General features: G+C 37.8%; 1 long non-coding RNA gene across 1 annotated transcript in view; it reads left to right on the forward strand.

Annotated features, from left to right (window-relative positions):
- Positions 1 to 14,925, forward strand: part of LOC138921870 (uncharacterized) — a 51,218-nt gene extending 36,293 nt beyond the window's left edge. Inside the window, exon 4 of the long non-coding RNA XR_011434818.1 lies at positions 14,715 to 14,925. This is a non-coding gene — a long non-coding RNA (uncharacterized lncRNA). The remainder of the gene's footprint in view (positions 1 to 14,714) is intronic.
- Positions 14,926 to 22,049: the final 7,124 nt, after the last annotated feature.

Genomic DNA, 22,049 nt, shown 5'->3' on the forward strand with positions numbered 1-22,049 from the left:
ATATCACCCTTCCCTGTGTTATTTTCTTCTCAGGACTTGATTAGTGTATGAAATAATCTTAGTTTCATACTTGATTATTCCACTAGAGGGTATAATACCACTTAACACAAATACCGTCAATGTTGTAGGGAGTGTGTCATGTTGTTGCAGAGCTCTGTGGGTCCTGTTGAGGAAGCTTCTTACAAATGGAAGTGATACCATGAGAAAAAGTGTGTTCCTTACAGAGACAGAGCCTATATTAATGAAATAGACAGGCATATGAGGAGACTGGAGCACAGAGTATTCTGGAAGAGGTGTTATAGTTCACTCAAGTACATACAGAATGTTAATTTAGGCAGATCTGCCCATTTATTAGACATAACTTATTGATGACTTCCTGTTACTCTGGTCAGGACAGTGGAAGAGTGATGAGTTCATTGATGAGTTCTAGGTTGTGCCTAGATAGATTGGAGGGTGGGATAGAATAAGACAGGGAGCCTAGTTGAGATTGTGTTGCTGTCATTGGAGCATGTTAACTAAGCTGGCATTTCTGGGACCTGACTGCAGGTTGGTTGTGAAGTGGTTCAGGAGGAGTAAGACTTAGTTAGTTAGAAGTTTTTGAGTATAATCTGTGGCTATTAATAGAGGAAGACCCACAGAAGGAGGGGGAGGAGTGGGAGAATGAGGGGAAATACCCAACTTCCAGGGCTCTAAAGTTCAGGGTGAAACATGTCCAAACATGTCCATGTGACAGTAATTAAAAGAAGAGAGTGACAATTTCACTCACCAACCTACAGACTTTAGTGAGAACATAGGAATTATTAAACTGATTTGCAACCTAGGAGGTGATAGAAATGCTCAGATTTTAGCACAGATTAGAATAACAAAAATATAACTGAAAATGATTTCAAGTTAGAGGTGATAAAACTTGAGACTTTTAGGACTTTATTTGGGAAGAGGCAGGCAGTCACACATGTGAGAAGTGTTCACAGGGTTAAAAATGTATATAAAAGACCTCTGCTTCTGGGAAAATGGAGTAGCCATACTTTTCCCTATTCCTTCTGCTAAATACAACAAAAAAAAACCCTACAGATGATATATAAAAAAATATAAGAAGACTCTGAAAGGTAGAGAGAAGAATACAGAGTGGCTAGAGACCTTGAAACCCAAAGAAAAAATGCTGGTGAGTTCCTTGTGCTTGTTTTTGCCTCATATGTCCAGATTTAGAACTGAAGAAACTGGCAACCTGGAAATGCCAATGGACAAGACAAAAAAGCCCCACCAAGGCCTACTATCTTTAGCCAAAGGACCAGAGGAGGGGCAGGCTAGCAAGATAGAAAACTTTTAGACAATAACCACTCTACTCCAGCCAAACACTAAAGAAAAAAATCTGTGGCCCCACCTCAATCAATGCCAGAAAAGACCAAGTGGAGAGCCTAGACTTCCACACTCACCAAGCTTAATGAGGTACCTCAACTTCTTTGCCAGGGTGGTGTCAGAGAAGGCTAAGTAGGGAGCCAAGACTTTCATTCCTGCCAGGTGGTATTGAGTAACACCCCTCTCCCACACCATGGTGTCAGTGGAAACCAGTGTAGAGCCTGGACTTACACCTGCACTCAGCCGTAATGGGCACCCCTCCTCCTCCCTACAAGGTTAGTGCTGGAGAAGGCCAAGTGAGGAGCTAGGACTTTTGTCCTTGCTAGGCATTAACAAAGCTTCCCCCCTCTACAGTGTTAATGTATATTTTGTGGGAAGCCTGGACTTGTACTTCCAACTGGCAGTAACGAGGGACCCTTCTTCATTCCCCTTCCATCTAGGGTGGCGTCAGAGGACTAGTGGAAGATCAGGACTCCCACCATAGCCTGGTGCTAATGAACCACTTCCCCCTCCCTGGCAGGGTGTTAATTGTTGCCATGGTTGGGCCCAGTAGCAAGACAGACTCATGCCTCCCAAACTGGGATGGATCAGGTCAGGCCTAGTGAGGAGCTGTAACTTCTACCTCCATTCAGTTAGCTATCAATAGAGGCTAAGTGAGGAACTTAGACTTCTGCTCACACCTGAAAGTAACCAAGTGTCACCACCCTTCTTCCCCTGCTGGAGTGGTTTCAGAAAAACCCAGCTAAAATAAAGTTTAAATATATCCAGAGTCTTATAACACAATACCCAAAATGTAGAGGTTTTGATTGAAAATCACTCATCATACCAAGAACCAGGAAGATCTCGAACTGAATGAAAAAAGGCAATCAATAGATGCTAACACTGAGAATGCAGAGATATTAGAATTATCTGACAAAGATTTTAAAGCAGACATGATAAAAATATTTCAACAATTACAAACACTCTTGAAACACATGAAAAATAGAAAGTCCTAACAAAGAAATAGAAGATATAAAGAAGAACCAAGTGTAAATTTTAGAACTGAAAATACAATAACCAAATTAAACGCTCAGTGGATTGGCTCAACATCAGAACAGAAGGGACAGAGGAAAGAATCAGCGAACTGGAAGATAGAACAATAGAATTAACAAATTTGATAAAAGAGAATGAAGATACACTAAAAAAAACGAACAGAGCCTCAGGGACCCATGGGACAATGGCAAAAGATCTAATATTCATGTCATCAGAATACCAGGAGAGGGAAAAGAGGCTGGGGCTGAAAAAATATTCAAAGAAACAATGGCTGAAGACTTTCCAAATTTGGCAAGGCATAAACCTACAAACTCAAGAAGCTGAGTGAATCCCAAACAGGATAAGACCAAGGAAATCCACACCAAGACACATTATAGTCAAACTTCTGAAAATGAAAGAGAAAGCAAAAAATCCTGAGAACAGTGAGATCAATAGTGTGATCCATAAAAGGAAAAAATGATAAACTGGACATCATCAACATTAAAGACTTCTGTTCTGCAAGAGACTCTGTGAAGAGCATGATAAAACAAGCTACAAACTGAGAAAAAAATATTTGTAAGCCAAATATCTGACAAAGGACTAGTATCTAGAAGATAGAAAGAATTCTCAAGACTCAATAGTAAAAAATAATCAAACCAACTAGAAAATGGGCAAAAGACGAAGAGATATTTCACTAAGAGGACAAACAAATGACAAATAACCATATGAAAACATGTTCAACATCATTAGCCATTTGGGAAACACAAATTAAAACCAAAATGGGATATCACTACACATGTATCATAATAGTTAAAACTAAAAAAAATTGCGACAGCACCAAATGCTAGCAAGGATGAGGAGAAACTCATCACTCATACATTACTGTTGGGAATGTAAAATGGTGCATCTACTTTGGAAAACAATTTGGCAATTTCTTACAAACTAAACATGTAACTACCATACGATCCAGTAACTATACATTTGAGGATTTATCTCAGAGAAATGAAAACTTATGTTCACACAAAAACCTGTGCATGAATGTTTATAGCAGCTTTATTTGTCATAGTCCCAAAATGGAAACAACCCAGATGTCCTTCAAAAGGTGAATAGTTAATATATAAAGTGTGGTACATCCATACCATGAAATAAAAAGGAATGTACTATTGATACACACAGCAACATGGATGCTCCAGAGGATTATGCTGAGTGAAATAAGCCAATCCCAAAAGGTTATACAATGTATGATTCCATTTATATAACATTCCTGAAATGACAAAATTATGGAAATGGAGAAGACGTTAGTGGTTGCTAGGGGTTAGGGAGATTAGGGAGGAGATGGGAGGTGGCTGGAAAGTGGATGTGGCTATGGTGATGGAAATGTTGTGTGTTTGACTATATCAATGCCAATATTCTGGTTTTGATATTGTGCTGTAGTTTTGCAAGATGTAACCATTGGAGAAAACTGGATAAAGAGTACACAGGATGACTCTATTCTTTCTTTTCTTCTTTTTCTCTTTCTTTTTCAGCTTTCTTGAGGTATATTTGACAAATAAAAATTGTATATATTTAAGGTATAAAACATGATGTTTTTATATGCATGTACATTGTGGAATGATTACCACAATCAAGCTAATTAACATATCCATCGCTTCATATAGTTATGATTTTTTGTAGTGAAAACACAAGAACAACTCTTAGCAAATTTCAAGTATGCAACACAGTATTATTAACTGTAGTCACCATGCTGTACTTTAGATCTCCAGAATTTATTCATATCGCTTAACTGAACCTTTGTACCCTTTGAGCAACATCTCTTCATTACCATCCCCCATCCCCCGGCAACCACCATTCTACTCTCGGCTTACCTATGGAATGAGAGAAAATATTTGCAAGCCATATATCTGATAAGGGGTTAATACCCAAAATATATTTTAAAAACTCAACAACTCAATAGCAAAAAACACAAATAACCTGATTAGAAAATGGAGCAAGGCCCTGAATAGACATTTTTCCAAAGAAGACATACAAATGACCAACAGATATATGAGACGATGCTCAAAATCATTAATCATCAGGGAAATGCAAATCAAAACCACAATGAGACATCACCTCATACCTGTTAGAATGGCTAATATATGTGTATATAAACCAAGAGATAAATTTTGTTTGACTAGGAAGTGGAGAAAAGGGAACACTTGTGCACTGTTAGTTGGAATGTAAATTGGTACAGCCATTATGGAAAACAGTATGGAGGTTTCTCAAAAAATTAACAACAGAATTACCATATGATCCAGCAATCCCAGTTCTGGGTATATAACCAAAGGAAATAAAATCAGTATCTTGAAGGGATATCTGCATCCCATGTTCATTGCAGCATTATTCACAATAGCCAAGATTTGGAAACAACTAAGTGTCGACAGATGAGTGGATAAAGAAAATGTGGTGTATAATGGGAATGAAATATTATTCAGCCTTAAAAAAGAAGGAAATCTTGTCATTTGCGACATGGATGAACCTGTAGGACATTATGCTAAGTGAAATAAGCCAAACACACAGAAAGCATATACTGTATTATTTCACTTATATGTGGAATCTAAAAAAGGTGAACTCTATTATTTCTTACAATTTATGTTACAACTGTAGTTTAATTAAACTGCAAAGTTTAATTTAAAATATGTATAACAGAGTGTCCACTCACTTTGTCTCTCCATGTACCCCTTTGCCAATTTGCTGCAACAAGTTTCTAGTCAGGACCTGATGGATTGATGAACCACCTATTGACAATAGTGGATGGATTCCTGAGAAACTCAGGAAGTGGAAGTGGAAAGGGCAGTTAGGAGACTTCTTGATTTGCTGTGAGAGGCATGATAGAGGTAGAATATACAGACGTGGGCTGTGTGTGTGTGTGTGTGTGTGTGGTGTTTGTGTATGACCATCTTCAATGACTAGGAGGAAGCCTGGGGGCATTAACAGAGGGAATAACCCAGGATGTAGAGGAGAGGGAGGAAAACATTCCATGCCAGTAATTGTAGTTTTTATTTGAAATCTCCTTTCCGTTCTCAGAGTTAAAGCCCAATCCCAGATAATTCCTGAATGATCCTGGCTCTTGTGATTATTTGTTAGGCAACACCGCCTCTAGTGTCAGAATTGCTGCACTGCACCCTGAATTACGCGTGTTGGAAGCCTGGAGGCAGCAAAAAGACGCCGCCTAGGGGGGAGACTGACAGGTGCAGGTACCAATGACTTGCAGGCCTAGCTACACTTGCCTCTTTTGAATTGAGACAGATACAAAGAATCAAGTTCCAGGACCTCATCGTAGCTGCTGCGGTAGTCAGGAAACAGTTGGGTCTGCTTATAATTATATATAAAAACAAAGGAGATGGGGCTGCAGAGCTTAATGTTCAGTCTGGATGTTGAAGGAGGTTGAAGGGTCTTCATGTTGGGAGTTGAGGTCTCTGTGTTCCCATACCATGAGGACTGCAAATGAGTGGTGGAGCTGGGGAGTGCTATGATATAGCCCAGGCAGTGTAGTAGGGGTCCATGCTTCCACCATTGGGGATGCTGGTCAGGCTGTGGTTTGTAGGCAGGCCTGGTTGTATGGCAGGATCCATGAGAGGGGTACATGATGAGGAATTTTGGACATCAGATATGTAGGTGTGTGCATACATTTTCCTTGTGAAGCTATGGGGAAATCTGAGAATGATGTAATCTAAAAGATGCACTGGAGAGAGTAAGAGGTGTCATCTAGGTGGAGTGTTTTTAAGTATTCCAGGTAAGACATAATAGTGTGGGAATATAACTGAGACATTATAGAATTATGATCTACAGAAGTTGCTTATTGGATTATAGGATCATGATAGAGTGGTTTAATGGTCAATGCTAAAGGATGGTGGTACCATTAATAGAAAGGGGAACGGTGGAAGATGGGGTGGGGAAGAAACAACACTGCGGTTTACTATAATCTTTCTTTCCCTGGTAGAACTTGAGACCTATTCCGTAAACTTTCTACATTGTTTTCAGTCACGTGCTTTATTTGTTAGATGATACTATCCATTGTGTTTGAATGTCCATGATGTGCGATGACAATGTGTGAGCCAGGGTACAAAAGATGGAGAGCAGACCCTTTATGAATACTGAGTGACAGGTAGAGGGCCCAGTCATGGGCAGGCACAAACTGATTCCTCAGGGTAAATATAGATATCTTATTTTTGGGTTCAATGTCAGGTGTCCTCTAGCTGTGTGGGTGCCGAGATTTTTGGGGTGACTTAGTGATGTTTATCCCAAGAGCTCTCATACATTACTGGTGAGAATGCAAAGTGGTACATCAACTCAGGAAAATCATTTGGATTTTTCTTTTAAAATAGAACATATATTTCTCCATATGACCCAGCAGTCCCACTCCTAGGTATTTTTACTTAGAGAAATGAAAACTTAAGTTCATATAAAGAACTGTACATGTACATGTACATATGAAGCTCTTTTCATAATCAGCAAAGACCATGTACAACCCAAATGTCTTTACATGGGTGAATGGCTAACCTGTGTTACATCTATACCATGGAATACTACTCAGCAACAAACAGGCATAAGCTATTGATACATACAGTTGGATGATTCTCAAAGGCATTATGCTGAAAAATGTCAGTCTTAAAATGTCACATACTGTATGATTGCATTTGTATGACAGTCTTGAAAAGATAAAACTATAGTGACTGATCAGTGGTTGCCGAAGGTTAAGAGTAGGGGGAAGATGTGACTACAAAGGGACAGCACAAGGGAGTGTTTTGGAGTAGTGGAACTGTACTGTATCCTAATTGTGGTGGTAGTTCTATGAATTTATACATGTGTGAAAATTCATAGAACTGTACATCAAAAAAGGACAATTATACTGTATGTTAATTTTTAAAATAAAATTTTAAAAAAATGAAAACTATTAGAGGATTTAATATATTTGTTACCAAAGGATAGAAACTGTTCCCCAAGAGGTCTTTGACTTTCGGCCATGCTATTTACCACAAGCCTTCTGAGTAAAGAATGAATAATTAGAAAAATGTCCATCTACTTTTTTCTCCCTGAGGAGGATTACTCTCATACACTGAGGGATAGTAACTTGTAGGCCTGAGGCTTCTGGCTCTGCTTTCAAATTTTCTCGGGAATGTAATGGGAGACTGAGCAGGAGGCTGCTGAAGCTTTTAAAGATCCCACTTTGTTTGCCTTTCTTCAGTTTGTCCGCTCTATCCTGCAGTTGATGCGTAGGCCTTCCCTGAATGAATACCATATGATCCAGCTCTCCCACTACTGGGTATTTATCCAAAGAACTTGAAATCAATGACCCAAAGAGATTTATGCACCCCTATGTTCATTGCAGCACAATTCACAATAGCCAGGATGTGGAAAAACCCAAGTGCCCTTTTATAGATGAATGGATAAAGAAGATGTGGTATATATATACAATGGAATACTACTCAGCCATAAAAAAAGACAAGATGACCCCATTTGCAACAACATGGATGGACCTGGAGGGTGTGATGTTAAGTGAAATAAGCCAGATAGAGAAAGACAAATACTGCATAATTTCACTCATGCGGAAAGTAACAAATACATGGATAAAGAGAGCAGATTAGTGGTTACCAGAGGGGAATGGGGTTGGGAGGGGGGTGGGTGAAATGGAAAAAGGGACGCATATTTATGGTGATGGGTAAAAATTAAACTAGTAGGGGTGAGCACAATGAAATATATTCAGGAATTAATAAACAATAATGTACACCAGAAATTGGCACAGTGTTATAAACCATTATAATCCCAATAAAATTACTTAAAAAAAATTCGTCACCAAGCCTCAGGTCACAAATATTGTCTTTTATGTTTTCTTCTAAAACTTTTTATAGTTTTATGTTGTACATTTAAGCCCATGATCCATTATGAGTTGATTTTTTTTATAAGTTTCGAGACTGAGGTCAAGGTGCATTCTTTGGCCTATGGATGTCCCATCACTTCAGCACCATTTGTGGAAGAGGCTCTTCTTATTCCATTGAATTGCTTTGTCACCTTTGTCAAAAATCAGCAGGCCATACTTGTGGGCCTATTTATGGGTTCTCTATTTTGTTCCATTGATATATGTATCTCTTCACCAATGTCATATTATTTAGGTCCTCATTGATATCCTTCATCAGCATTTTTTAATTTTCAGCCATATAAGTCATGTATATATTTTCTTAGACTTATATCTAAGTATTTCATTTTTGAGCAATTTTAAATGGTATTGTATTTCTAATTCTGTTCCACTTGTTCATTGTTAGTATATAGAAATGCAATTTTTTTTTTATGTTGATCTTGTAAGCTGCCATTGCTGAGCTCACAACTTCCGTGAGATTTTTCCTGTAGGCTCCTTGGGATTTTCTATGTAAATTATTGTCATCTGAAAATAGAAACATTTTTATTTCGTCTCTTCCTATGTATGCCTTCTTATTTTCTTTTCTTGCATTATTGCATTGACTACAACTTCCATACAAAGGCCTGAGAATTAGGGGAGCTGATGGTGTAAGTCACAGTCCAAGTCCAAAGAACCAGGAGTATCAACATCCAAGAGTAGGAGAAGATGGATGTCCCAGCGTAGGCAGAGAGCAATTTGCCCTTCCTCCACCTTTTTGTTCTATACAAGCCCTCAATGAATTGGATGATGACCACTCACATTGGTGAGGGCGATCTTTACTGACTCAAATGCTAATCTCCTCCAGAAACACCCTCACAGATAAACCTAGAAATAATGTTTTATCAACTTGTACAAAATAGAAAGACTTCTGCCCTGGAAGTCTGGAGTCCTGAATAAAAATCCTGGGAGTAAAATTAAGTAGTTATATGACCTTGGAAGACATTTACCATCTATGATTTCAGTTTCCTATTTGTGAAATTAAGAACTGAAGCTGGTTGACTACTTAAGTATGTTCCATTTCTATCCTATATTTCCATGAACATGTCTTGAATACCCGTTTTGTGCAGGTTGGTGTTCTGAGCTATGCGTGGTGATGTACAGATGAAAAGGCCATTTTTCTACCCTCTAGGGTCTCATAGTCCAAGGAGAGGTAGAACCAAACATATATCAGTGACTGTAAACAAGAGATCCCAGTGGTGAGTGTATTAATATAAGTCCAGGTATCACTCATTATCCAATTCTCATATTCTGAATATAAGCTATAGTAACTTCAAAATGTTTTGACCCAAAACTCACTATCTGAATGGAAAATCCATTATAATTAATGCATACAGCAGTGAAAATGGTTAAGTTGTGGGCAGATTTGGGGGTGAGAGTATGTAGTGTTCCTGGCAGTCATAACTCATCTGTTTTCCTGGTTCTCTAGCTTGCAGATGGCAGATCGTGGGACTTCTCACCCTCCATAATTATGTGAACTAATTCCCATAATTAATAAATATGTAAATTTATGTCATTTCTCTGAAGAAACCTAAATAAAACAATAACAAGTTTTGGAAAGGATGTGGAGAAAAGGGAAACTTTGTTCACGGTTGCTGGGAACGTGAACTGGTAGAGCCATTGTGGAAAACAGTATGGAGGTTCCCCAAAAAATTTTAAAGTAATACTACCTTATGATCCAGCAATCCTACTTCTGGGTATACATCAAAAGGAAATGAAATTTGTATCTTGAAGAGATATTTGCACTCCCACGTTCACTGCAACATTATTCACAATATCCAAGATATGGAAACAACCTAGATGTCTGTTGATGGATGAATAGATAAGAAAAATATTATTTATCTAATAAATTTATATATAATAAATTTAACAAAAAATTTTTTAAAGATTGGTACCTGAGCTAACAACTGTTGCCAATCTGCTTTTTTTTTTCTGCTTTTTCTCTCCCAATCCCTCCAGTATATAGTTGTATATTTTAGTTGTGGGTCCTTCTAGTTGTGGCATGTGGGATGCCACCTCAGCATGGCCTAATGAGTGGTGCCATGTCTGTGCCCAGGACCCGAACTAGCAAAACCCTGGGCTGCTGAAGCGGAGCACGTGAACCCAACCACTCGGCCATGGGGCTGGCCCCTATAATATATATGTACACACACACACACATATATACACAGTGGAATTCTCAGTTGTCTCTTGCCCTTCAGGCCATGCTCAAATCCTCCCTAACAGATAAGGATTTATCCTAGGGATGCAAGAATGTTTCAACATATGGAAATCAATCAATGTGATAAACTACTTTAATGGATGAAAGATAAAAATAATAATATAATCTCAACAGATACAGAAAAAACACTTGACAAAATAAAAAATCCTTTCATGATCTACAGTTTTTTGGGTTCCAGAGATTGGGTTTCTGATTTGGGGAATTAGGTAAGTGTAGAGGAAATTTTCCTTCAAAACCAACTCACAGGCCTCACTCCAGACCTTCTGAATCAAAATATCTGGGAGTAGCAGCCAGAGTCTCTAAACTCCTAAGGGGACTGTTTATTTCCACCCAGTATTACTTTTTCTGTTAATGGCAACAGCCTTATCCCAGTAGCTCCTACTGGACCTGTTCAATATAAAATCAGTATACTCCTAATTAAAATTCTCACCTTCTGATTCTCAAGGAAAGAAATCCATGACCATCACTCTCTGATCCAACTCACTGTCCTCAGACAACAACTGAAGATGGTCCAGGCCACTTATCCGCATCTCTAATCCCTAATCCAGACATACTGAACTACTTTCAGCTAGCCAACTTCCTAATTCTCCCTGGAACTTTTCACACAATGTTTGGTCTACAACAAGTTCTCCCTACAAGTCCTAGATTGGGTGTTGCCTCTTCCTCTTGAAATTTTAAGGCCTTGTTGGGTGTCCTTTTTATGTAATTCTAATGCACATATATCTCCCCAACCATAGCATTGAATATCACTGAATTGCAATTACATATTTTAACTGTAATCATATGTTTCTCTGCCCACTGGAGTGTAAGACTTTCGACATCAAAGATTCTGGTTTCCCACACTTGTTTCCTAGTGCCTAGCAGCGTGACAGGCATTTGGCAAGCAGGGCTTCAGTGAAACTTAGTAGGAAGGATGGATGGATGGTTGAATGGGTGGATGGATGGATGGATGGATGGACGGACGGATGGACGGACACTCCAATCTAAGCTTCAGTCACAGTTGGTAAAATCAAAGATTCTGGAAGCAGAAAGCCACAGTTCTATCCTGGGCCCTACAACTTCCTTTTCATGTGATTTTAGTCAAGTTGCCTAATCTCATTGAGCCTCAGTTTCCTCATCTTTAAAATGGAGATAATGATACTATCTTCTTTGGTTTTATCATGATAGTTAAATGACATAACCCTTGATGAGTGTTTGGAACATTGTCAATTGGCACATATTAAAGACAACAGATTAGTGGTTACCAGAGGCGAAAGAGGTTTTGGGGTGGGCAAATGGGGTAAAGAGGCACATATATATGGTGATGGAAAAAAATATGTTGAGTAAGAGTAGTGAGAGGGAACATCTTTCTTTTGTTCCCAATCCTAGGGGGAAAGTCCTCAGTCTTTCACCACTGAGTGCAATGTTAGCTGTAGGTTTTTGTAGATACTCTTTATTAAGTTGAGGAAGTTACTCTCCATTCCTATTTTTCTGAGAGTTTTTATCATGAATGGATATTGAATATTGTGTAATACCTTTTCTGCATCAGTTAATATGATCATGTGATTTTCTTTTTTTCTTCTGTTAATATGGTGGATTATATTGATTGATTTTCTTAATGTGGTAAAAAAAAAAACCCACATAGTATGTAATCCACCCTCTTAACAAATTTGTAAGTGTACAGTTCAGTGTTGTTAACTATAAGCACAATGTTTTACAACAGATCCCTAGAACTTTTTTATCTTGTGTAACTAAAACTTTGTACCTGTGAAACAGCAATTCTGCATTTCCTCCTCCCCTCTAGCCTCTGGCAACCACCACTCTACTTTCTGCTTCTATGAGTTTGACTACTTTAGATACCTCGTATAAGTGGAATCATGCATTATTCGTCCTTCTGTGACTGGTTTATTTCACTTAAAATATTGTCCTCATGGTTCCTCCGTGTTGTTGCATATGATTGGATTTCTTTGTTTTTTAATGCTGAATAATATTTGCTTGTATGTGCATACCATGTTTTCTTTATCCATTCATTCATCAATTGACATGTAGGTTGCTTCTGCATCTTAGCTCTTGTGAATAATGCTACAGTGAACATGGGAGTTCAAATATCTCTAGAGACAGTGATTTCAGTTCTTTTGGATAAATACCCAGAAGTGGAATAGCTGGATCCTATGGTAGTTCGATTTTTAATTTTCTTGAGGATCCTCCATACTGTTTTCCGTAGTGGCTGCTCCATTTTACATTCCTACCAACAATGCACAAAGGTTCCAATTTCTGCACATCCTTGCCAAAACTTATTTCTTTTTTTGATAATAGCCATTCTGACAGGTGTGAGGTGATATCTCATTGTGCTTAGTTAATCTAGGTAAAGGTTTTTCAGTTTTATCTTTTTAAAACACAACCTCTTAGTTTCATTGATTTTTTCAATTGTTTTTCTATTCTCTATGTTGTTTATTTCTGCTCTATTTTTATTATCTATTTTTTATCTATCTATTATTGTTTCCTTTCTTCTGCTAACTTTGGGCTTAATTTGTTTTTCTTTTTCTAGTTGTTTAAGGTGTAAAGTTAGGTTGGTTGAGTTCTTCCTTTTTTTTAACATATGCATTTATCACTATAAACTTCCCTCTGTACTGCTTTTGTTGCATCCCATGAGTTTTGGTATGTTGTATTTTAATTTTCATTTGTCTCAAGATATTTTATGATTTTCCTTTTGATTTCTCCTTTGACCCATTGGTTGTTCCAGAGCGTGTTGTTTAATTTCCACATGTGTGAATTTTCCAGTTTTCCTTCTGCTATTAATTTCTAGTTTCATTCTATTGTGGTTGGAGAATATATTTAGTATGATTTCAGTCTTTTTAAATTTTTCAAGATTTGTTTTGTGACCTAACATCTGACCTATCCTGAAGAATGTTCTGTGTGTGATTGAAAAGGATGATGTATTTTGCTGCTGTTGAGTGGAATATTCTGTATATGTCTGTTAAGACATTTGGTCTATAGTGTTATTCAAGTCCTCTGTTTCCTTTTGATCTTCTGGCTGGATATTCTATCCATTATTGAAAGTGAGGTACTGAAATCTCCTACTATTATTGTGCTGCTGTCTATTTCTCCCTTCAATTCTGTCCATGAGTGCATCATATATTTGAATACTTTGATATTGGGTGCATATATATTTATAATTCTTATACTTTGTGGTGAATGGACACTTTATCAATCCATACTATCCTCATTTATTTCTTCTGACAGTTTTTGATTTAAAGTCTATTTTGTCTGATATAAGTATGGCCATCTTTTACTCTCTTTTCACTAGCGTTTGTGTGGAATATATTTTTCCAGCCTTCACATTCAACCTATGTGAGTCTTTAAATCTAAAGTGAGTCTCTTGTAGACAGCATATAATTGGGTCTTGTCTTTTTAAATTAATCTAATTAGTCAGTTTGTCTTTTGATTGGGGAGTTGTGTGTGTGTAAATTACTAATTAGAGGGGTTTGCTGGGTTTTTTTTTTAGAAATTCATAAAATTTTGTTCCCTCTGTTGTCTGTCTGCTGTAAGTAAGGTGGGTCTTCTGGAGCAGCAGCATACCGCCCAGCTTTTTGTTGTTTTTGTTCTCAGTGTTCCCCCAGCATCTAGAATATGCTAGATTACTTTACCACTCTGAGGCAGGAGAGACAGAAACCAATCCCTCTCATAGCGCCCCCCCAAGTCTGAACAATGGCCACATGTTTCAGTCTTTTTGTTCCCTCTACAGGAAAATGCTGGGGGCTGTGAGTTTTCCCAGTAGTGTTATGCTGAGCTGGGGGGAGAGGCTCTCGTAGTGTGTGCATACTAATCAAAACCATTGCCTTTGTTCTCAACCATCCCTAGGCACCTAAATTGTGCAAGGTCCAGTCAGTGCTCTGAGACAGGTGATACAGAAACCAGTCCCTTGGGCAGCTCCCTGTGAAACTGGAACATTGGACAGATGCCCTAACTCTTTACCTCTCAGAGAGAAGCTGGGATTTGGGAGTTTTCACTCACTCCTTCTCTGCAGAGCCAGGGTGAGATGCTATTGCCAGTGAGTGCATAGTTGAAACTGTCACCTTTGTTCTCAGAAGCTCCCAACCTGGGATGCCTTCCTGTCAGTGCTCAGATTCAGGCAAGACAGAAACCAGTCCATCAGGCAGTACCCCCCAAAAGTCAGAACACTGGATGTACAGTTTGGTCCTCTCCTTCCTTTCCCAGGGAGAAGCTGGAGCTGGGAGTTTCCTTTCAATTGTGTGATGCTGTGCTGGGAGGAGAGATCATGGCAAGAAAGTGCCAAGAATTTTCCTACCAGCTTCCATGTGCCTGGTTTCATGCTTGTCTGGGGTGCAGGAGCTTCACAACCGGTCTCTGGAATTCTCACAAAGGGAATTGGTCTGTGCATTGCTGTTGATTTGGTGTGTCTGTGGAGGTAAGGAGGTCTTGGGTTTTCTATTACACCATCTTGCTGATGTTCCCTCTCAATATTTATTGATTTTTGAATAGTGAACCAGGCTTGCTCCCTGGAATAATCTCTACTTGGTCTATATTAGTTTCTTATGGATGCTGTAACAAATTACAAAAAATTTAGCGGCTTAAATAATATGAATTTATCTTATACTTCTGTAGAACAGAAGTTCAGCACAGATCCACTGGGCTAAAATTAAGGTGTCTGGTGGCTGTAGGGGAGAAGTCAGTTCCTTGCTGTTTCAAGCGTATGTAGCCTGCTCACGTTCCTTAGCTCATGGCCTCCTTTATCCATCTTCAAAGCTAGCAGTGTTGTATCTTTCTAACCCTTATTCCATCTTCACGTCTTTCTCTCTGATCAAAGCCTGGAAAGGTTCTCTGGAAAGGATTCATGTGATTAAATTGGGTACATTTGGATAATTTAGGATAATCTCTCCATCTCAAGGTCTCTATTCTTAATTATATCTGCAAAGTCTCCTTTGCCTTATAAGGTAACATATTCACAGGCTCTGGGGATTGAGGCATGGACATCTTTGTGGGCCATTATTCTACCTACTACACTCATGATGCATAATTCTTCTTATATATTGATGAAGTCTATTTGTTAGTATTTTGTTAAGGACTTTTGCATCTAAATTCATGATGGATATCAGTCGGTAGTTTTCTTTTTTGGGCTGTCTTTTTCTGCTTTTGGTATCAGGGTAATAATGACTTCATAAAATTCTTCTGGAAGTGTATCTTTCTCTTCAGTATTCTGGAATAGATCATGTAGAGTTAGTGTTAATTCCATTTTAAATGATTGGTAGAATTCTCCAGAGAAACCATCTAGGCCTGGATTTTTCTTTTTGGGGATTTTTTAAAAATTAAATTTTCTTAATAGCTACTGGGATATTCAAATGATCTATTTCATATTGGATACGTCATAGTAATTTTGGTTTTGGAAGTGGTTTATGTCTTCTAAATTGTCAAATTATATATATAGTTGTTCATGATATTCCCTTGTTATCCTTTTAATATCTGCAGAGTCTGTAGTGATATTTTCTGTTTCAGTTCTGATATTAGTAATTTGTATCTTCTGCTTTTTTTGGTCAGTCTTGCTAGAGGTTTGTCAAAGTTATTGATCTTTTCAAAGAACCAGCCTTTGTTCATTGATATTCCCCATTGTTTTTCTGTTTTCAACTTCATTGATTTCTGCTGTTATCTTTATTATTCCCATTCTTATGCTTGTTTGAGGATTATTTTGCTCCTCTTTTTCTAAGTTCTTGAGGTGGCAGCCTAGATTAGTGATTTGAAACTTTTCTTCTATTTTAATGTATGCATTTAGTGCTATACATTTCCCTTGTAGCACTACCTTAGCTGTTTCCCACGAATTTTGATCTGTTCTTTTTATTTTCATTCAGTTCAATTAATTTTTATTTTCCTTGAGACTTCCTCTTTGCCCTATGGATTCTTTCAAAGTGTGCTGTTTAGTCTCCAACTGTTTAGAAATTTCTCTGTTAACTTTCTCTTATTGATTTCTAGTGAGATTCCATTGTGGCCAAAGAACACACTCTGTAAATTTCAATTAATTTGAATTTGTTGAGTTCTTTTTTTTTTCTGCTTTATCTCCCCAAACCCCCCCGTACACAGTTGTATATCTTAGTTGCAGGTCCTTCTAGTTGTGGGATGTGGGACGCCGCCTCAACGTGGCCTGACGAGCGGTGCCATGTCCACGCCCAGGATCCGAACCCTGGGCCGCCGCAGCCGAGCACGCAAACTTAACCACTCGGCCACAGAGCCGGCCCCTTGTTGAGTTCTTTTTATGGCCCAGGACTTGATCTGTCTTGGTATATGTTCCTTACAAAGCATGTATAGTCCACTCTTGTTGGGTGAAGTATTCTATAAATATCAATTATGTATTGTTGTTTGATGTTGCTGTTGAGTTCTTCTAGATCTTTGCTAATTTTCTGTCTACTTGTTATGTCAATTTTTGAAAGAGGGGCTTTGGAGTCTCTAAGTAGAATTGTGGATTTGTCTGTTTCTCCTTTCAGTTCTATCAGTTTATGCTTCACATAGTTTGCAGCTGTTTTTAATGCATACACTTTTAAGATTGCTACATCTACTTGCTGGATTGATCCTTCTACCATAATATATATGTCTTTCTTTGTCTCTGATAATTTTCTTTGCTCTGAAATATCATTATTGATATTAATATAGCCACTCCTGCTTTCCTTTGATTAATGTTCGCATGGTATATTTTTATCTATCCTTTTACTTTCAACTTGCCTATATTGCTACATTTAAAGCAAGTTTCTTATAGATAGCATGTAGATAGATCATATTTTTTCAACCTCTCTGCCAGTCTCTGTTTTTTGATTGGTGTATTTAGACCATTTGCATTTAATGTAATTATTGATATGTTAGGGCTTAAGTCTGCCATTTTATTTTTTGTTTTCTATTTCTTCTCTTTGTTTTTTTTTCTGTTTTCTTTTTTATGCCTTATTTTGGGTTACTTGATCATTTTCTAGAATTTTTTAATTACACCTATAAGAGTAAATTTTTATTGTATGTAAATCATACTTCAATAAAATTTTTAAAAATCCTTGATGAATAAAATATCAAAATTTAAGTAAAGACAGGATCTGGTCTTTACTTGCACAGCTCAGCCTCACCCACCTCGCCTTGTTCCAGGCCCTGCTACATCTAATCTGTAAGCAAGAAAAATAATGATGGTTACTTGAGCACTTACTATATGCTAGGCATTCTAATGAATCCCAGCTAATTCACTTATTCCATCCTATAACCATCCCATGAAGTGGGGACTGATATCTCTCCCATTTCTTTCTAGATGAAGAAAGTGAGGCACAGACAGGTTAAGTGACTTTTCCAAGGTTACACAACCGGTAAGTGACAGAGCCAAGAATGGACCCTTATCAAGCAGGCTTCAGAGTTAATGTCCATAGCCACAACACCACCCTGCCTCTCAGCCCTAAGAAGGAACCTGGGAACCCACAAAGTTAGTCTTTCAAGGTCCTACAGCTAAACAAAAGTGGCATTCCCTGCATTGTGCAGCAGCAGTCTTGATAAGGAAGATCATTTTGTTCTTATTGTTCTAAGCAGCATTTCTAGTAGTGGGTCCCTCAGAACTACCTTGCGAGGAACAAGTGACTGCATGTTCAAACAATCAGGAGCAACACCCAGTTAAACAAAGCCACACATTTCCTGAAATGTGGGCCTTCTCTGAGCCTTGATGAGATTAATTACAGAACAAGTGATTACATTATGGCTGAGATTCATCTTTATGCTACCCAGGTAACCGAGATTTCAGAACTGCACTGCCCAATATGGTAACTGCATGTGGTGCTTTGTTATTAAATTTAAGTTAATTAAAATAAAATTTTTGCCCCTCAGTCATAGTTGGCACCTTTCAAGTGCTCAATAGCCACCTATAGCTGGTAGCTACCATGTTGAAGAGTGTAGTCTCTAGTGCTTTTGAGTGTATCTCTTTGTATAACTTTTTAAATGATTGCCCTAAGTATTACGTTATATACACGTAATTTATCAGAGCCTACTACTGAGGTCATTTTACTAGTTTAAGTGAAGTATAAACCTTACCTCCATTGTTGTCCCTTTACTTCCCCTATTTGTGATATCATTATCATATACATTTTAATATATACACTTGGAACAAACTCATTGTTATATTTTTTGCTTTGTCCATCAAACATAATTTAGAAACTCAGGAAGTGAAGGAAAGTCTATTGTATTTACCTACTTTTTGTTTTGTCCACTTTTCTTTCTTCCAGATGTTCCAATGTTCTTTTATTATTTCCTATCTGTTTGGAGATCTTCCTGTAGTCATTCTTTTAGGGTAGACAGCTGGTGCAAATTCTTACTTTTCTTTCATCTGAAAATGGCTTTATTTCACCTTCATTCATGAAAGAGATTTTAGCTTGCTATAGGATTCTGGGTTGACAATTTTTTTATTTCAGCATTGTCATTCAAATTGTTTTTCCCTAAAGATAAAGGTATCATTTCTCTCTCGCTGCTCTCCAGACATTTTCTTTGACTTTAGTTTTCAAAAGTTTGTCTTTGATGTGTCTTGGTATGTATTTCTTTGGGTTTGTCCTGTTTGGTGTTTGCTCAGTTTCTTGAATATATAGGTTTATTAATTTTTCCATTTCTTTCAAGTATGTTTGTGAGTGCCCATTGAAGATTTTTTTAATTGCAGTAATATTGCATTATAACATTATATAGCTTTCAGATGTACATTGTAATATATTTTGAATTCGGTGTAGATTACATCGTGTTCACCACCCAAAAACTAATTATAGTCCATCACCTCACATGTGAGCCTAGTCACCCCTTTTGCCCTCCCCCCTCCCCCTTCCCCTATGGTAACCACCAATCCAATCTCCATTGCTATGTGTTTGTTTGTCATTGTTTTTATCTTCTACTTATGAGTGAGAGCATATGATGTTTGACTTTCTCCCTCTGACTTATTTCACTTAGCATAATACCCTAAAGGTCCATCCATGTTGTCACAAATGGCCGGATTCCATCATTTCTTATGGCTGAGTAGTATTCCATTGTGTATATATACCACATCTTCTTTATCCATTCGTCCCTTGCTGGGCATCTAGGTTGCTTCCAAGTCTTGGCTATTGTGAATAATGCTGCAGTGAACATAGGAGAGCATGTGTCTTTATGCATTTCTGTTTTCAAGTTCTTTGGATAAATACCCAGCAGTGGGATAGCTGGATCATATGGTAGATGTATTCTTAATTTTCTGAGGATACACCATACTGCATTCCATAGTGGCTGCACCAGTTTACACTCCCACCAGCAGTGTATGAGGGTTCCCTTCTCTCCACATCCTCTCCAACACTTGTTGTTTCCTGTCTTGTTAATTATAGCCATTCTGACCCGAGTGAGGTGATATCTCATTGTAGTTTTGATTTGCATTTCCCTGATAGCTAATGATGTTGAGCATCTTTTCATATGCCTCTTGGCCATCCGCATATCTTCTTTGGAGAAATCTCTGTTCAGGTCTTTTGCCCATTTTTTAATTGGGTTGTTGGTTTTTTTGTTGTTGAGCTGTATGAGTTCTTTGTATATTTTAGATATTAACCCCTTATGTGATATATGGTTTGCAAATATCTACTCCCAATTGTTAGGTTGTCTTTTCGTTTTCTTGATGGTTTCCTTTGCTGTGCAGAAGCTTTTTAGTTTGATGTAGTCCCATTTGTTCATTTTTTCTTTTGTTTCCCCTGCTCGGTCAGACATGAGACTTGAAAATATGCAGCTAAGACTGATGTCAAAGAGCGTACTGCCTATGTTCTCTTCTAGAAGTTTCATGGTTTCGGGTCTTACATTCAAGTCTTTAATCCATTTTGAGTTAATTTTTGCATGTGGTGTAAGATAATGGTCTACTTTCATTCTTTTGTATGTGGCTGTCCAGTTTTCCCAACACCATTTATTGAAGAGACTCTCCTTTCTCCATTGTGTGCTCTTGGTTTCCTTGTTGAATATTCGCTATCCATAAATGTGTGGGTTTACTTCTGGGCTTTCAATTCTGTTCCATTGATCTGTGTCTCTGTTTTTGTGCCAGTACCATGCTGTTTTGGTTACTATGGCTTTGTAGTATATTTTGAAATCAGGGAGTGCGACACCTCCAGCTTTGTTCTTTTTTCTCAGAAATCCTTTGGCTATTCAGGGTCTTTTGTTGTTCCATAAAAATTTCAGGATTCTTTCTTCTATTTCTGTGAAAAATATTGTTGGAACTTTGATAGGGATTGAGTTAAATCTATAGATTGCTTTAGGAAGTACGGACATTTTAACTATGTTAATTCTTCCAATCCAAGAGCACAGAATATCTTTCTATTTCTTTGTGTCTTCTTCAATTTCTTTCAACAATGTTTTGTAGTTTTTGGTGTATAGATCTTTCACCTTTTTGGTTAAGTTTATTCCTAGGTATTTTATTCTTTTCGTTGCAATTGTAAATGGGATTGTATTCTTAATTTCTGTTTCTGCTACTTTGTTGTTAGTGTATAGAAATGCACCCGATTTTTGTATGTTGCTTTTGTATCCTGTGACTTGACTGTATTCATTTATTATTTCTAAAAGCTTTTAGTGGATTCTTTAGGGTTTTCTATTTATAAAATCATGTCATTTGCAAAGAGTAACAGCTCACTCCTTTTTCAATATGTATCCCTTTTCTTTCTTTCTTTTTTTTTTTTTTTGAGGAAGATTAGCCCTGAGTTAACTGCTGCCAATCCTCCTCTTTTTGCTGAGGAAGACTGGCCCTGAGCTAACATCCATGCCCATCTTCCTCTACTTTATATGTGGGACACCTACCACAGCATGGCTTGCCAAGTGATGCCATGTCTGCACCCAGGATCCGAACCAGCGAACTCCAGGCTGCCAAAGTGGAACGTGTGCACTTAACCACTGTGCCACCGGACTGGCCCCCTCTTTTATTTCTTTTTCTTGTCTGATTGCTCTGGCTAGAACATCCAAAACTATGTTAAATAAGAGCGGTGAAAGTGGGCATCCTTGTCTTGTTCTTGTTCTTAGAGGGATAGCTTTTAGGTTTTCTCCATTGAGAATGATATTGGCTGTGGTTTTGTCATATATGGACTTTATTATGTTGAGGAATTTTCCTTCTATACCCATTTTATTTAGAGTTTTTATCATGAATGTATGATGTACTTGTTAAGTGCATTCTCTGCATCTATTGAGATGATCATGTGATGTTTATTCTTCATTTTGTTAATGTGGTGTATCACGTTGATAGATTTGTGGATGTTGAACCATCCCTCCCCCTGGAATGAAGCCCACTTGATCATGATGTATGATCTTTTTAATGTATTGTTGTATTCAATTTGCTAGTATTTTGTTGAGGATTTTTGCATCGATGTTCATCAGTGGTATTGGCCTGTTATTTTCTTTTTTCATGTTGTCCTTGTCTGCTTTTGGTATCAGGATACTGTTGGCTTCATAGAATGAGTTAGGAAGCCTCCCCTCCTCTTCAATTTTTTGGAAGAGTTTGAGAAGGATAGGCATTAAGACTTCTTTGAATATTTGGTAGAATTCACCATGGAAGCCATC

This window comes from Equus caballus, chromosome X (genome assembly GCF_041296265.1).
Source record: "Equus caballus isolate H_3958 breed thoroughbred chromosome X, TB-T2T, whole genome shotgun sequence".
Taxonomy (NCBI): domain Eukaryota; kingdom Metazoa; phylum Chordata; class Mammalia; order Perissodactyla; family Equidae; genus Equus; species Equus caballus.